An 18,558-nucleotide genomic window follows, 5' to 3' on the forward strand; every position below is an offset into this window, starting at 1 on the left:
CCCATGTTTCACTTTGGGTCTGCTAACCTTTCACTGTACACCTTTTGGAAGAGTCTGGCTCCATCTTTTCTATACCTTCTTGTTAGATACAGGTATATATATACATAGAGAGTGAGGCTAGAAGAGATACGAAAGGGGCTTTTTTATAGATGCTGCTGCTTGCAGGCAGCTTTACAGTTTTTTCTATATTCTGATTTTTTTTCTCTTGACTAGACCTTGTTGAGACAGGGTTTTGGAGGCAGTGGCAGTAGTAGTGCCAGAGCATATGTAGTACACTAAGATCTTCATATGGTTTGCTCTGATATGAAGTTAAGATTGGCACAGCTACAGCCTTGCAATGAACCTGGCACTGCCTCCTACATTCTGCCTCTGAATCCAGCATTATGTGACAGGCTGTGGCCTGTGTAACAGGACTAGATTAAGTTCTGAATTACCTGTCTCCTTCCACCTGGGGTTTTCTATGAGCCTCTTCGAGTTTCAAGTTCTTGAAACCCATTTGTTGGCATGTTTTTCCCCTAAGAGATTAATTTGATTTTGGAATGGATGCATCCTGCAATATTCACGCAGTGTAAGACATTTCCTGCCCTGTTCCTGCACTGTCCAAGTGTGCCCCAAGCGAAGTCACAGACCAGTGTGTCAGCAGTTTCCCTAACTTCAAACCTTGGATGCTATCAACTGGCAGCATTTTCTGCAAGGCAGCTTTTGACTGTGACCATCAAACACTGCAGCAGTGGTGTGTTTCTGTGGGAAAGGGAAGGGAAAGGTAAAGGTGTGGATCACCTGCTCTGGCCTCGCACATCACTAGTACCTGGAGAGCTTTGGAACATGTCAGTCAAAGCAGAGTAGGGATGAAACCATGTAGTAGATAAAACCTCCTGTGTATGCCAAATAATGGGTAATGTTCCAGGCTAAATACGCTGCTTTTGAGTGCTGAGGCTGAGACATTTAGACTTCATTTTCCCCATCCCTCCCAACTCCTGGACCTGCTCCTGTTCTGTAATGTTATTGTCAGGTTGTACAGAGTTTGTTAATGAACTCTTTTCCAACAGGCTCACGCAGGTTAATGCACTTTGACCTACCCATGATGGTGTATTAATAATCAGTTAAACACTGATTGAATTCTCAGTAATAATTCCTGTTCTAGTCCTTAGCGGATGATTTATGCAGAGGTTAGCAGGGAGCAACAATCAAGCAGTGTATCTTCCATAATAAGACAGAGGATCAGCTGGAAAAACTGACCTGCTGTCTGGCAATTGGTGTGAACTTCTTGTTTTTGTGGAAGGGTAGGGACTGCTATATTAGAGTAGGTCCGGAGGTCACCCACTCTGCTGCTGTAGTCTGATAGAGCTTGTCCTGGGTGGCCCAGGGAGCAGTGTAAAGACCACACCAGAGGAACTTGCTGGCTAGTCCATTTCCCCACGTTATAGCTCGGGGTTTTTTTGCCTTCAGAGTCCAGCACACAGTTAATATGTTTTTCGGAAATTTATCCTTATAATTGCTTTAATCTGCCCTCTTCATTTGCTGCAGTGAGCCAGAGAAACATGTTTCCTTCATGGGGATACTGGCAAACAAATTGAAGCTGAGCAAAGCATGGGAAAGGTTACCATTTCCCTTTTCCAGGGCACTGAGGTTGTCACACAAACACGTTAAAATATGCGATAGAACAGTGGGAGAAGATACACTTAGAAAACCAGATCCTAATTCCATTGAACTCAATGGGAGTTTTTGCCCTTGTCCTCAGTTTTGCTCCACACCTTTAATGTATCTCATCAATCTGGGTTGCACAAGGGCCGCATCAAAGTTTGATTAGCCCTTCCAAGGAAAACAGTTGATTGCTGAGAAACAATGAATCAAGTCCTTCAGGTTAAATTAAAAGTCAGGAAGAGCCCGAAGCCCAACCCAGCAGTGAGATGGGCTGACCTCTGGGAGAAGACCTGGCAAGGTTGTTACTGCAACAACCTCCTCTGCCCATCGCACAAGCTCCTGCAGCCCGGGCTCCCAGACCAGGCTGGTCACTCTTTGGGATACGTGCTGGCAGGACAGGCTTCTTTGAGAAAGAGGATTTAAGTACAGGAAGATACCCAGTCAGGGCTGAGATCACAGGACTGGATCAGCTGATTTGGATTCTGCCCCTGACTCTCCCATTGCCTCGCTGTAAGAGGTTGGGTTGTTCAATTAACTTCCTTGCACTTTGCCTGCTCCAGATAGAAAATCATTTGTATTTATCTCTTTGAGATCTTTGTAAAAAGGATGCCACGTTTCACCCTCCCTCACTGCAAAAGCACCTAGAGGCAGATAATACAAAAGCTCCATCAGTGCAGTACATTTTGGCCCGGCAGGTCTTTAACTGCTGTTTCTCTGCAACTCCCTAATAGTTACAGTGACTGAAATGGAACATCCTCCTCTCTCATATTCAGAGGCACTTCAGGAGAGCTACTGCCCAGCCGGTTGTGCACCACGAGGGGAGCACATCCCTATGGCAGATGACATGAGGTTCCATCCCAATGGGGGGTTTCATTTCTGCCATAGCACCCACAAATTATGGTGCCCCTGTAACAAACTGGACAAGGAGCCTGACACCTGCATGCTAAGGTTTTCCCATAGGGTCAAAGAATCTGCCCGTTCTCATTTTCGGGTTATTGCTCAGTAATTATTCATTACTGAAGGGAGGGGAGAAAGAGGTCACTTGCTTTTGCCCGTCTTGAATTTCGATCAGGGGCAAAATTGTACCTTTAAGAACTGTTTATAAGATCTTTCCTCTGCTAACAGCTAACAGTGTTTACCACTGATCTCAGCTGTGGCTGGAGTATCTTTGGCTCTGAGCCTGCACAGGAAGAATAAGGGAATAATAAGCTGAAGGGCTGTTTTTGGGGGATTTTTGCCTATTGTTTGTTTTCTTCATGATGTCTTTGGTGCTTGTTTCCATGAGAAAACTGCAGGTAACCACAGAGCTGAGGAAATTCCAGTATCTTGGGAACTGAAGAGTGAAAGATGAGATATCTGAGGGAGAGATTTGCAGGCAAGGAACTGTTTATGTTTTTACAGAACATTCAGCACTTGCCTGCAGTGCTTTAGCTACAGAGTACTTTTTTTTCCTGTAGACCACCCCAGCTTGGCTCTTAGCAGAGCCTGAGAAGAGTAAATCAGATGTTAGAGACCGTTTACAAATGAGAACTTTATGGTCATCATCCCAACTCTCTGGCTGTAAATATCCAGCACAAATGCAGTGTAATATCTTTACATAGTGTTTTACTATAGGGTTTGTGTTTCTCTTCTTCCCTTCTCTCATTCTCACCCTGTGATGAGTGTGAGAAGTCTTAGCACTGGCAGGAGGGGATGACACTTCTCCTGCAGCAAGTCACCACCTCTTGGCATCTGCTCACCTTCTGGAACCGCTTACAAAGAGATACCTGCCACGGTGGCGAGTTCTTCCCCCAAAGGCAGTATCAAGAAACGCTTACATCTTCTCTCTATTAAACTATGAATTTCTCTGTTAATATCACAGTATCAAGCAGTGGGTCTTTTCGGTGGGCTCTATTCCAGTGGCAAGGTTGCAGAGTCTCCTTTGGTATTACTTTCAGAACTTCCATCTCCAGAAATATCTGACTGGAAGGAAGTTGAGTGAAAACTGAAATTCTTGAAGCTCAACAGGTCTGAAAAATAAGCCCTGAGCAGCTCTGCTTGAGATTACAAATGGAACCAGCTTCCAGTCCCCATCCCTAGCGGGTTTTCATACTTCAGCTGTCAATCACAGAATCCTCAGCCTTCCTCTGAACTCCTCATCCAAGAAAGGACACTCATAATTAAGTGAAGTCCAGTGATGTTGTGACCCAGACTATCTTCCGATTTATTCAAAAGCTTTCCCCAAGTCCAGAGTGTTTCTAGAGAACTCATCTTTTTCAAGCAGCTCATTTAGAAGGAGATGTGCTGAGCAAGAGACAGAAATAGTTATTTGCCTTCACTGTCCAGATAGGGCTTCTTGAATTTTCCAGTCAAGCCCAAGAATTACTGGTATTTATTCAAGTAAGAGGAGGAGATTACTTATTTTCAGTTGGCAATTAGCACGTTGGCTTTAGGGAGTGAAAACTGTGTTACATGAGAAAAAAGAACAGCAACATCAACAAAAGATTTTCTTCTGTTCCATGTGCCAGTTTGTGTTGTGCGTAAATCTGTAGCTCTCAGCTGCCTCATTATCACCCATGTCTGGAATCTGGGGTGTGCCTGTGGTGTGGAGGGAGTTGCCTTTGCTAGCTCTTTGTAAGGCTTGTTTCAGAGAACAGCTTAGGAAAGGAAGGGCTTGTTCAGCCCCATGAGATCCATTCTAGTGAAACATGGCACTGTCGTCCCTAGGGGTCTGCACTTTGCCTTGGAATGAAGTTAACCATCTCTTTCAAACCCTGCAGCTCTGGTATTAAAGATACCAGTCTTCGCTTCGCAAGTTCCCTTCATGGGGATCTCGAGGGGGATCTAAGCAGATGAAGCCGTATTCTGCAATGTTCCAGAATAAGTGCAGTAATAAGGAAGAGGTACCTGGGCACACAGTATCTGTGTGGATTGGTTTAGCTCCTCTTTAATCCCTTGGGTTTGGGAGTTCAAATAACACCCCCTTTCTTCTTCCTGTTTCTTGCTTGGACAAAAAGGCGGAATGAGCTCTGTCTGCCCTTCTGTGCCTTTCTTGCAGAGAGCTTGGGAGGTAGTAGGCAATGTCTCAATTAATGTGCTTCCTGTTTTCTCATAAGATGGCTGGTTCTTGTAGGTTTTTCCAGGTTTGATTTGACTCGTGTATGCTGAATGGAGTTGAGACATTCTCTTGATGGTGAATAAGCAGCCAGGAAAGAAACTGGGCTTAGCATCCCTGTCTGAGAGGCACAGCAGAGTGTGAACTACAAACGGACTGCAAAGTCCTATTTTCAGAAACCACAAATTAATTATTAATTAATTAATTCAGAAATCTGAATTAACTCAGCCAAGGAGACAGACATCTAAACACACAGAGCTCTGTTCATTATTAATGTGAAGATACCAAACACACATTCTGTAAAACACCTTACAGTAAGTCTTGATTTGAACCTCTCCCTGGAGAGTCCAGGCCTTGGCTGCCTTTTGCTTAACTCTGAGGCTGAAATTAGGAATGGGGTGAAGTTTTGCCTCTTTTGACGTCAGGACAGTCTTATTTCTGGATCCAGATAAGCGTGGGGATTTCATGCTGGTTTTAAAGAACTTGAGGCACAGCTTCCTGTTTCCTAACTGGAATTTGTTCTGGTTCTCAATGAGAGAGTCAAGTTGGACATCAATGGCTATGCCTTTGTGCTCACAAGCAATAACAGCTGCAATTGATTGCATGCAAAAGTAGGAAAAAAAGAAATCTTAATTTTAAGAATTCTTAAATCATTTGTCCAGAAGTGTTCTAATGCATATGGAGAGGGACTGTTCATTTCCTTCTGTTGTGCATCCGAAGTGTGAATAAGGTGCTTACGGAGAGCAAGTCGTTACAAGGGAGATGGATTTCTTTATTGCTTGAATTGCTTATGAAATACATTTTATGTAAGGAAGCACAGATTACCTAAATTAGAAACCCAAAACAATGCTGTTGTCTCATTTGGTCAGAGGCAGGGATTGTGTGGACAACTGAAAGCTTGCTCAAAGGCAATCTGTGACCCACTCCATACTATTCTTATGCTAATGTGAGAATGGGTATCCTGGGCACCATCTGCTGTCCCTGAGGTCCCGGCCTTGGGCATTCAAAATTGGTTTGCTTTATTAATGCTAGGCCATCCAGAACAGCAGCGATGCATTTGTTAGAGTCTATGAAATCAGAAGTTCCAATTGTACACATACAGAGATAACTGTCACTTTTAATAATACCCTCAAACATGAGAGCTACCACGTTTTCCAACCTCTTAGGAAAAGATGCTGTCTTTCAAGCTGTAGTTACCTCTTAGCAAATCCAACAAAGGCCTCTGGCCTTTCAGGGAGATCGGGTTTACTTCCTTGGAAGGTCATTTCATTCTATACAGGATGGATTTATTGGCTGGCTCTGCCTTTTAACTTTTGTAAATGCCCCCTAGAGAAACAGAGGAGTGTCTTGATAGAAATCAAAATTAATAAGTAGAATATACAATGTAATTGTTTTTGAGGGGTTAAAGGGATGGGGTATCAAGTATCCTCAGCTAGTCTAATTAAGCCAGTTGAGATTTAAAGGACATCAGGCATCAGTTTTGCCTAAGCATATTGGCAGAACAAATGGCTGCAATCTCAGTTGTAAGTATCTTAATAAAGTCTCCTGTAATGATGATTCTGTTTGTGCTTATTAGCTATATAGTCCTTTCAGTGTCCATGGCTCTAATTGGAAAGCGATTCCTCCTTCTGCTCAATCATCTGAGTATTTGGATTGCTCATTACCCAGTGCCTGTGAGATACAAGTCAGCATCGTTCCAACTGGTAGCCAGCAACTGAGGCCATCTGACCTGGTGTGTGCAGGGCTGTGCTCTTGGAAGAGGCAGAGCACATGGAACCCAGAAACTGCTTGTGTCCTACTTCATCCTTGTCGAGGTGTAGGGCAGCTCCTGAGCTGAAACCCAGGATCCAGCTATTGTAGAAAATAGCGTCTTGGCTTCCATTTTACACTTTCCACTTCCGTGACTGAAGTGAAGCATGGCTAATACTGTGCCTTAGGTCCCCAGCCCTGAATCAACACTGGGAGCATTAAGGCTGTGCCAGATTCAGCCTTAAACTGCTTACAGAGGGGGTATAAGGGACCTGAAGATGTTAGGAGAGTTGGGGAAACAGTGAGGCAAAGCAGTGTGACAGGCAGTGGTCTCAGCTGATGTCAGGCTTTTTATGGTGTCCTGTTGAAACAGCATTTTCTGACAGAATGGGAAAGGAACAGGTCACCCAAGGCTGTTGATGATCCAGTGAGTGTGATTTGGTGTTTGTGAGTCTGCCTGTCCTGGTCTCTCCATTTCAGCGTGATGTGTGTGCAGAATTTATTTACAGCGACCTCTGTGATGGAAATAGTTAGCCAAAGAACCAGGCATCTCTGGTTACCAAAGCAGACAACATACAGCCAACAGGGAGAACAACTTTGAGGAGCTGCTGTTATCCTCTCCCTTGCCTCCAGAGCTTTCTGTTGGTTCTTTCAGTTATGGGTGCAGGAGACAAGCACTCCAGGGCCAGGGGAAATGAGAGGTAATTGCACTGTGGAAGGGGATTTTTGCACAATGCTTGTTCTTTCCCATCTGTGATTCTGTGATCTTTCTCTCAAGTGCTTGAGAGTGCAACAAGAGTGAACAGAGGTGGTCAGTACCATCCTTTGGTTATTCTGGAAGCATTGGAAATAAAACACTGGATCTCTTTCCCTGAAATGAATACAATGAGGAGAAGGCTTCTCTTTGGTCTCCACATTCATGTAAGCTGTGCCATGGTCAAGTGACATTCAGCAGAGGTGGATCTAATAGTACATATATATTTTAGAGAGAGAATAATATTGTAACAGTGTGTGGTGTGCACTCCTTAAAGTTCCAGATTAATCTGTGTTTCCAAAAATATCAACCCAGTAGGTTTTGCTTTGGTCTCTTTGCTGTAAAAACTAGAAGGACATCCCTGAGACATGCATAAAGGAGAAAATACTTGTATCTGGAGGATAAGTCAAGCAGTGGGATATGAAGGATTGTTCTAGAAATCATTCTAGGTAATATTTACCCTTGGAGCTATCTCTCTCACTTTCTGGCACACCGGCATTTGGCACATGGAAAAGAGTCCTTGTTTTCTTTCTTCAGTCACCCTCAAGAAAAGGGTGAGATAATGAGGGGGACGCTGATGAGAATGTCCCCTTTGGCTCTTCTGAGCTGAGGTGCTGAACTTGAACTGAGATCTGAGTACACAAGACATGCTACAGATTGCTGATTGCTCTTAAATTTCTCAGTGATTGAGAATGATCCATTTTCACGTAGCAGAACCGTTCTGAAGCATCATCCACATTTAAATGGGAGTCTTTCCTATCAGGACATGCAAACCCAGTGATTCTTGTACTGAGCCGAGCTGTGGCAGATTCAAATAGTAGTCCCTTATGTGAGATGAGGGATCTTGAACCTCAGTGCTACTGGGATAGGCTTGTTTTCATCTCACTGTAGAAGGCACTGAAATACTGAAACCTCAGACAGTGCCATGAAGCAAACTAGTTGTCTTCTTATCAGATCCTGCATGCACCAGCTCCAGCTCACTCACAGCTGGGGCTTAAGAGCATTTGCAGGGGGTGTTTATATAAATGCACAGCAGAGAGGACTTCAATAAATGCTTCTTAGCATGTGGGATTACATATCTTCTTCAGTGCCTGACCAAAACCAGCTGCTCTGCCTGCACCTTGCTGATGCCCATACACACGGAGCAGTACATGGTGTGAAATAGTAAACTATTCATAGGTTAAGTTCTGCCCTTCCTGATTTGTTCTTCTTTTGCCAGATTCTGCACTGATAGGGTTGATTGAACACTTTTGAAATAGGTTTTTAGTTTCTTCCCTTGAAATAACATGTGCTACTCCGTCAGAAGACAGCTGACAGTAAGAACTAGGTTCTGATGAGTGAGAGAAATCAGAAACAGCAGAAGAGATGACTGCTGGTAGAAGAGTTGGTGCCTGCACATGTTAGTGTCCTTGTGTTTTCATTGTTGGCTGGATAGGAAAACTAGCCCTGTTAGTATGCTGGTGCTTGCATGAGGCGTGACGGTGTCTGTCAAAATCTATTGAGGTCCTTTAAAACACTGTGAAATAACATTTCTGCAGAAGATCCAGAAGCTCCTGGAGAGATGCAGGGTCCAGACAGCCTTCACAGCCTGGCAGTGTCCGTCTTCAAGAAGGCCACACTGACACATCTACGCAAACAGCAGCAAGGGGAAGTTTGTGTCCAGAGAAGTTAGGAAGGAATTGTGGAGAGAGATATTCAGAGATGGCAGGACTGCAGTGGGCAAGTCCTGGTTCTTCTGTGCAAGACTCTCTGGAGTGACAGTTTTAGTTAGGAATAGTGTAATTACTTGCTTTTGAAAGGCTAATATTGTTTCCTTCAAGCTAAATTAAGTTAACTTAGTGCTGTAACATATTTCATTTGTTCCCTTGTCAGCAGCTACTGGATTTCTTCTGTTCTCCTTGTTATGGGAAGGACAGCTGGGGAGGCCAGAGGACAAGGCTGCCTCTCAGAGACACTGGATGCAGACAGTGGCTCAGCTTTGGTCTTGATTATCTTTGTGTCTCTGACTTGATCTAAACTGAGCCAGTGCTTGGTTCTAGGTAGGTATTTTAAGACACTGAGATACCAGTGTTATACAAATATTCTGGAAAATGGACCTTCTCTCCTCCTCCCTAAGCGTGGTGACCTTTGCTGCTGTTTGGTGCGATAAGCCAGCTGGGAATCAGAGCCTCATTGTTCACCAGGGACTGGCACTAGGAAGTTCGAACTCATTCTTGCACCATTTTCAGACATACCATGCGGTGAGACATGGTGGATGGGCCCCGGAAGCTGCTCGTTAGAACAGCAGTGGGAGTACCTCCCCCCTACCTTGTGAAATCAGGAGCAGGCTGAGCAGAAGTGCTTGCTTCTAATAGTTACCAGAACTGACCATACCTGGCTCTGTTGGGGTGACTGCTGGCTGGGTAACAAGTGACAATATGTTCTCCCCAGTCACCAGCTTCTCCTTTCCCAGTATTCTTGTATTTGTTTTCTGCCTGCAGGTTAACACCCTAAAAACCATCTTGTGGCATGATTTACATCCTTGCATTTGTGCATAGTTGTGATTCTTTTCGAAGCAGAAAAAGTCCTAGCAGAATACAGCCAAGGGAGGAAGCTGAATGTAACAGTAACAGCAAAGGGAAGAGCAAGACTGCTTTTTTCTTTCTGCTGGTTCTCTTCTTCTGGTGCTGCTGGGACACTTCTGCTTATAGGCCATTCTGCATGGGCTCAGCAAGAACTCTTCCTCAGCTCTGTGTGTGTACCAGGCAACTGATTTGCAAGGCCCAGTTTAAACTGGTCGATCAAAATGCGTGCAGCTCTGCATAGGCTTCCTCAGGAGAAAGGAATGTTTTCTCATTCCTGTCTCACTTCATATTTCACAGCTGCAGTTTGTCTTGTTTTCCAACAAGGCCCAGCAAGTGCTGCAATGCACTGGGCTTTAAAAGATTATTTATTTTAGGGCATTGATGCCTTCTTTGAAAAACTGTGCATGTTTAGTTTATTTTACCAGGGACTCTTGTTAGAGCAGCATGGGAGTTTGCAGGGAGAAAAGGGAGGCAGTGAGTATGCATATCTCACCCAAAAGTGCGTTATATAAAGGTACGCCTCTCAAATTCTCTTAAGCAGGACGGATTGGGTTGGTCTTTGTCCCTGCATTCACTTTTCTTCCGCAGTGGCTGTACATCCCACTTTCTCCACCTTAGTATAATTCCGTCCCTGATTGCACTGATATCTGAATGTCCTGGAGTTATCCAACACAGGTAAAACTGGTAGGAAAATTAACTTCCATTAACCTCAGTATGTACATGGTTAGTCCTTAGCTGCACCATCTCCAGACAAAACCGATTCTGGTGACAGTGTAGGAAGTGAAGCATCAAGAATGAGCTACCAAGTCCTGATCCCTGGCCAACGGACCTCCTGTGTCACTGTGACAATGGTATGTTCCTGCTCTGCTTCTAAGAAAACTTCTTGGAAAAGGGCTTATACATTGGAAGATCTTGGAAGCAGCCATGATGGCTCTTGAAAGCTTTAACCTGGTAACTTGAGTGTCTCAGCCATCTTGTACTCCAGGTTGATCCAGCAGCACTGAAGGTTACAGTTTAGTCAGGCTGCTGCCGAGCAATGCTGTCTTACACATGTGGGTATGCCGCCAGCAAGAGTGCAAGGACAAGGCTTGCCTCAGTACATGGGAGATGTCACTTGTGAATCACAAGGGAGGAGATGGAAGTGTGACCTTCCTGCCAGCTTGAGATCCTGGGAGGGAGCACTCTTCTTTCACACCACACTTTCATTTGGTTTTTGCACTCATAGGTGCACCATCTTACCATCCTTCTTGTCCCAGAGAAGATCTCAACAGCAGAATTCAAAGAACGTGGCAAGGATGAAATGTATAAATGTATGTTAAAAATTCCCACTCTATATAGAATCATTTGCATTTTTAATTCAAGGGGGATCTCAAAAGCTCATCCATAGTGTGCTGCTTATCAGCCCCTCTTGTGTCTGGTAGGCTGCTAGCAGCTCAGGGCTAGCTTGTCCTGCTGTGTATGGGAGTGCTGGAGGAGTAGGTTGGTTTAGACACACTGGTGTAATGTGAGACGTATAATTAATGTGTTGCTCCCTCATCTCTCACCACAAAATGAGTAAGATGCAAAGCCAAGTCCTGCCTTGAGCCTTCCCCAGAGCTTTTGAAATGTTTGGATCAAGGCCTGCAGACTCCAGGCGATTTGATCATCCCATCCAGAACCTGGGGAGGCACTGATGGGTTTAGTAGAGTCCTGATGTCTCTCTCATACAGCCAAAGGGCACAAAGTCTCCTGCAGTACCTCAGGTTGCTTGAAGTGAGTTTGACAGTTCCAACAATGTAAGAGGTTTCTTCTGAAATACATTTTGTGTAGATCTGGAAGTCGAAGCACAAATGTGCTGGATTATTGAATGGTCATGTCCCTTTTGCAGTAACTGCGAGAGTCTGGGTACCTAATTCATCCCAACAGCATCCACAAGGGTGGAAAACATTTCCAACACATTTCCTACCTGGAAGAAACCTGCAGAAGAAAACATGCTTCTAATGGGGATATGCACCATCATTCACTTGTATGAATTACCCACCCTGATGAGGTTGCATGTCTTTCCTAAAATCCTAGCTCTGAAGTCAGGGGATTTATGGGAAGATTCTCTGTTTTCATATAGAAGGCAGTTTCTAGTTCTCCTTGCTGTGAAGGGGAAAATAAAGGAAAGCTTGAATACATAGATGCAAAAGGCAGAAACACCATCAGGCAGACAAATCATATAATATCTAAAACCATCTTGTTTTCTAAGCCAATCTCATTATTTTTTAGGATCTAATGATTTTTGAATGCCCTGGTTGGCTTTGGAGACAAGAGACCTGATATTCACAAGAGCCAAGTACTTTACTCCAGCTGTCACACCTATAAAAATCACCCATTAAAATCATGCCCGAGGTCCAGTAGTCAGACAGAAACAGTTGGGGGTGGAGAGATGCAGATGCATGGCGTTATGTACCTGAGCTATGTGAACTCTGTTAAGCAACGTTGTCTTCTCTGAGGCAGAAACAAGAAGTAACAGTAGGGGCTTCTTCATATTTTGGTCTTTTAGGATGTAAAGCATTAATGTAAAAATATTATGAAGTAGTTATGAAATCGGCATAGCTGAGATTTACATCTAAGGAACAAATTAGGTTAAAGGGAGGGGGAAGTAGAGAAAAGCACATGATATCAAAGGGAAGCCAGAAAGGATTTTTCACTGGGGAATACCCTGAAGTAAAACTGAGGAAATTGGGAATTTTGCCTTTGTTTGGAAAAAGGGGTTTGTGAATACCAGTGCAAAGTCTTAGTGGAGACAAAGCCCCTCTTGCAGTGCTCCTTCATTACAAATTTTGCTGGTTTGAGGTTTTCCTTAAGCTGAGGGTTCAGAGGAGAGCCTCAGCATCCCCTAAGGAAGTAATTTCCTGTGTTCCCCATCCATGGAAGAGTAAGTGGAAACCCGAGCCAGCTGCATGTTAAAGAGGAGAAACCTTTCTTGGTCCCAAACCCCGACTGCTGCTTGTTTGTGTTTATTCACTTTGAGTCCTGACTCTTCTCTTGTCAAGTGCTGGGGGTCAGTGATAGTTCACTTTTACCCCAAGGTCACTGATTGAACCTCACTGTACACTTCCCAGTGGGGTTTACCTCATGTAGCTCTCTTAAGGTCAGGATGGCATCACTGCATCTTTGCTAGGCTTTAAGGATAACAGTTTCCCTGTAAATACGCTTCTTACAGCAAAAGTAGGCTTTTTTGAAAGTTCAGGTTCAAATTACCAGAAATAATAGAAGCACTCAAAGCCTTGAATGTTCCATACTTTTAAAATAACCTACGATTTTAAAACAGAAATAAAAGGAGAGACATTTATGTTTCAGGGATGCTATAAAAGAAGTGGTGCTTCCAGCAGGTCTTTTAATGGGGAAAGGGGATGACTTGGCTTCTGAGGGAGGACGATAGAAAGCTGTGTGTGTGAATAGCAGGAAAGAAAGGAGAGTCCTTATCGTGCGTGCATGATATACGTTCTACCTGCTCATTTTCCCAATAATTACATATACACCAACCCAAAAGTCCCTCTGTGATCAGTGCCAAGCCAAACCTCCCTAACAGAGTGCTCCAAATAAGCTCCTTTCATTCCTCAGTTCTACTTGTCCTTTTCAGTGAAGTAAGCTGCTATTTCCACCTACGTGTTCTCTCCTGTTGTAGGAGGCCTTTCTCTGTCTACTGGGGATCTTCCTGAATGTGAGGGTACACAAAATCCCTCCCCTGCAAGTAAAGGAGGGCTTGGTTTTGTACAATGCAGTGGTAGCTGGCAGATGAAGCTGTGTATCCACAGAAAGTGAAAAGTATTTTTTCTGTATAAAGGGGCTTATAGTGGGTTAATTAACGCTGACCCCATTGAAAGGGATAGCTTATGTGCCTGCCTGAGGGAGGGGAAGTTAGAGCCTCCCATGTGGTGGTGGAAATCTCTTTTTCAGTGTATCTGTGGCCTGGTGCAGGGCTGAACGGGCGATGGAGCCTGACAAATCAAGCAGCTGTTTGCCCCACAATAAGCCAGCTGGTTTGAGACCCAGGCTGTGTCACTGAGTCTCTTGCATATTCAAACCCGGGGCATATTTGCTCCTTTAATTAGTGTTCCCCCTGGTCCTTGGAATACAGGTTTGTGACAGGGGCTTGTTAACAGCAGATGAAGAAAGAGTCCCTGCTTTCCCAGCCTCTCTGAGGGGGAGAGGAGGAGGGCAGCTGGGGGACCACTGGCTGCAGGGAGGGAGGGTTGCTGTGTGGCTGAGGTTTGGGGACGGATGAGGGGCTGGAGGGAAGCTGCTCTTGCCCATTGGAAACAGGGTTTGTGTCAGATCAGAACTGTGCTTTTTGAGCTGAACCACAGCCGTGTTTGAACTTGAGGGAAGATTCCGGCATGGTTGCAGTTCAGAAATGTGGCCTTTAGAACTTTAAACTTTTTCTTGAGCCCATCTCTTATCAGGTGCATGGAGGAGGCTACAAAATACGACAGTCTTAGTGGTTATGTCTGCAGTGTGGGGGTCCAGCCTGTGTGACCTGATCTCAACAGAGATCCCACACAGACGTGCCCTCCACCAGCTCCAGGACTGAGAGGGAAACCTCCTGTGTGACTAGTGTAATGCAGTGAAGTAGGCTCCTAAAATGACTTACTTTGCTGGACTCTGATAGCTCAGTTGTCTTTGCCCCTGCAGGTCCAAGTCTTTTCCTGACAAGGTAACAGTCCTCACAGCCTTGCTGATAAGCCATGGGCACTTATGAGCACAATGAAGGAATTTACCTGATGCTCCCAGTTTCCAGAGGGGATATTGCCTCTTGGTATCCCTTATCAGTGACTTCTTCTGGTGATACAATCAGGGAGCTGCTGGTATTGAAGTATTATTAGTAAGGCTGAGAGCTGTCACACCACTTTAGGTGGGTTTGCTCTCTCTCTGCTGTCACACTGTATAGGAGAGACAAGGCAAGCCCTGCATTTCCAGGGAAACAAAATGCATTAAACTTCCAATAAAGCTGCTTTTTCATATGAACAGCTATAAATTAGCAAACTGCTGAGTGGGTCATTTGTTCTATGGAAGCAACGCATTGATCCTTCCAAGATTGACCATTGTTTTTTCCCATTTCAGCAATATAATTGGGAATGGATTAAACCATGACTCAGTTTAACCCTTTGTTAGTAGGAATGGTGCTGGGAAAAACCCAAAGGAGGAGAAAATGGAAATTGGTGTTAGTGTCTCAGAAAAGTGCAGTAAATTAACAATTTGTTCATTTTTCATGTTATTATTGACTGCTTTTAAAGCTTGGAGAGAAATAGACAGGGGGGTCTGAAGAACCCCTTTAGAAAACCTGATCAGTCCTTTCCTTCTCTATTTTACCTTGGGATAGAAAAGGGAAATTCAAACAGAGAAGTGGGCAGTGAATAACAGCTGAAAGACCTTATTGCATGCAAAGCAATGGGCTGGACTGTAAGAACTAACTGCCAAGAGGAGTCTTCAAGGAAAACCACACAGTAGGATTGGAAGAAGTAGGAAACCTTTACCAGTGCTGACAGCTTCGTCAGCTCTGAAGCAAAGCCGTGGTGGAGGGCAGTCAGCTGTGAGGCTGCAGGGCTGCAGCATCTGCTCTTTGAGAGGATCCCCTTTTGCACAGACCCATTCTGTGTGATGAGGAAAGGTGTAGCAGGGGGGCAGGATGGGGCTGTTTGTCTGCCCAGAGACTTCAGATCTTCTTGGAAGTGGCACCGAAGGAAGAGCATGGCAGATCGTCTTCCTCCGTGCTGCTGCTGAAAAGATCTCGTACATGTTGCTTAATTAATTTGTTGTGTAATAGCGTGTTTGCTGGAGAGATACTGTAATGGCACCACAAAGCGTCCTTGGGCGAATTAAAAAGGCATTACTTTGAAAGGTAACTGCTCGGAGCCACACAGGGACATTCGGGAAACACCTGGGCTGTCTCAGGCAGAAAGACACGGCTTTGTTATCAGGAGGCGAGCCCGTGCTCCTGGGCATCCACTGAGACAGAGAAAGATCTGCTGTTCCCAGGAGAGCCTTATAATGTGGCTTCTGGTTGGGGAATTCTGCCCCCAGCCCTCTGGAGGGGACGGTGCTGAAGTTCACAGGACTGGAGATCTGACAGCAATCCTGCCCTCACCGCAGGGAAACCCACGCGTGCGCTGCCTTGTGGACCTGAACCCAGCAACCCCAGCGAGGTGATTCGCACTGCTTTCGGTGGCTTTGGAGTGGGCCTGTAAGTGCTTTGTTGTCGTGTTCGGGGCTTTTAGGGACAGGAGACTGGGGTGGAGACTGTGAAATGTCAGTCACGCATCCCGTGGCTCCCTTCTTCCCATCTGTCTACGTTTCCATCCCATTCGATCCTCATCTCCCTTGTGTTCAGGCCAGTTGACCTCTTGCAAACCCACCACTCTGGTCGGTGGTGTGAAGGAAGGTTCTCATACTGACTCCTCAGGGTTGTGGACTCTTCACTCGTGGCAGCAGAACTGCCAAAGCAGCCTGAGCTCCTGTAGCTCACAAATTCCCCCGGTTCCAACACCTCTGGCCCTCCTTCCCTGCCTGCTAAATTCTTCTTTGATGAAAGCAAGCGGCACGTGCGCTCCGAGTGCTGGAGAAAGGGAATTTCCTAACTGCAGGTGAACTGTTGGGGCATGTGTGGTCTCCCTTTAGGAAAGTGAGTATGTTTGTAATAAAACTGTTCCTCTGTAGATCAAGACTTTGAGATCTAAAGGTTCAAGCTGCTTTTTGGCTTCCATAACGGCTCCCTGGGTTGTTTGGAAACCTTGACTCAGGTACAAGGTCTGGTATAAGGTGTGTGCACAGCAAGAACTTACTGGTTATTCAACTGGGCTTCAATTCAATTCAGGGGCTCAGGGGAAAGCCGTTACTGCACTTGCAATACTTTCCCTGCATGTGGGTGATCTCACAGCTTGGTTCTTTGTGTACAGAGGACAGGGGTGGTTTGCAGTTTGTTAGCCCATGATTTGCACAAGATACAGGAACACTGTATTTTTATTACCCTCCCTAAGGGGTTTTGGTAGAAGATGATGTATATTTGAAATAAAATACTTTGCTGTTGTTTGGTAGAGAGGTGGGAAGGAATCAAAACTCTGTTTTATTTCAGAAACAAATCATTCCTTTTGTGTTTGATTTTTTTTCTCTTTGCTTTGGGTTTTCTTGAATGCTCCTTCCCACCACCCGCAGCATTTTTGAACTCCTGATGTAGTTCATAGAATCCCAGCCTGGTTTGTGTTGGAAGGGACCTTAAAGCTCCTCCAGTTCCAACCCCTGCAAACGGCCAGGGGCACCTTCCACTGGAGCAGCTTGCTCCAAGCCCCTGTGTCCAACCTGGCCTTGAGCACTGCCAGGGATGGGGCAGCCACAGCTTCTCTGGGCACCCTGTGCCAGCGCCTCAGCACCCTCACAGTAAGGACCTTCTTCCTCACGTCTAATCTAAATTTACCCTCTTTCAGTTCAAAACTATTCCCCCTTCCACATCTCCATAAAGCTTAGGGGTTTTTTTTAGGGCTGTTTTCTATTTTCTTTCCACACTCTTTTGGGAAAACAAAACTCTGTAAAATTTACGAAGAAAAATGAAGGAGAAAAAGGCAACAGTGGAATTTTGCTGCTCTGTAGCTTTGCCAAAATTGGAGAGTTTTGAAAAAGTAGAAAATAAAAAGGGTGACCATGACAGGAAGAAAATGAAACTCCTCATTCCTGTTTTTGCATGTAAGAGTAGAAAAAAGGAGCTTTGGCAGATTTTCATTACAGAAATTGTAACCTCCCCTCCCTCCTCCTCCTGCCTCCCCAGGTCCTTTCCATGTATTTGGTACTCGGGCTCTTTCCAGGGGGGAAAGCTGGAGGATGAGAGCAGGGTGTGAGTTTGAGCGAGCTCTAATGAGAAGCACCTCGTGTGTTCCTGTCTCCTGGGGCGCTGCAGGAGGTGGCTCCTCCTGCATCTGGTGCCGCTGAGGGGCAGTGGCACATCCAGGCCAGTGACGCCATCAGGAACACGCAGTTTGGATTTCATCTGTACGCTGGACCTGACTGACGAGCAGTGGTTAGCCGGAGCTAAAGAGGGGATTGCAGCCTAGTTGAGCCAAAGGAGAAACAATGTGAATCTAATTTGACCGGATTGCTCATCACAAGGAATATGGTTCAAACTCTTTCTGAATCATTACAGGGCGGATGGGTGTGAAAGTTGGGTGAAGAGTTTCTAGACGAGACATCCTTGCTGCTCAGGGCTGTTTGTTCACTGTTGCAAGGAGATGTGGGAAGGGTTCAAGATGCAGCTGCATTGTTTGGTGCCAAAGAGATGGTCTCAGTGTTCAACTTTGTAAAAGATCAGTGTAAATGAATTTTTGTTTCCTAATGCTGTGGTGAGACAACCACCACTTGGAGCCTGAAAGCATTCCTCCTACAGCGTCTTCATTTGTGATATGATCTACACCCCAGACTGCTGAGGATTTCCTTATAATACCATAGGTCAGAGAGAAAAGATTTATCATCTCTTTTGGGACACTCTTAGGACTTTGTAGGTAACAGCAGGAAAAGCACCAGCGGGCATAGGGGCTCCCTGCTGAGCTCCCTGCCCAGGGGTTCGCTGTTTAGTACACTTATGCGGTGAAAAGTAGATTTACCCTAGGGAGAGGAAGAAATTGGCTGTGATGTAGGTTCTGTCCCATTTCTTACCCACAAGGGTTTCCTGACATACTAAGCTATGACTGGAGCAAGCTGAACAGTTCTTAGAGAACTCCTGTTTGAGAAGTGAGTTCTCC

This window comes from Lathamus discolor, chromosome 9, assembly GCF_037157495.1.
Source record: "Lathamus discolor isolate bLatDis1 chromosome 9, bLatDis1.hap1, whole genome shotgun sequence".
Taxonomy (NCBI): Eukaryota; Metazoa; Chordata; class Aves; order Psittaciformes; family Psittacidae; genus Lathamus; species Lathamus discolor.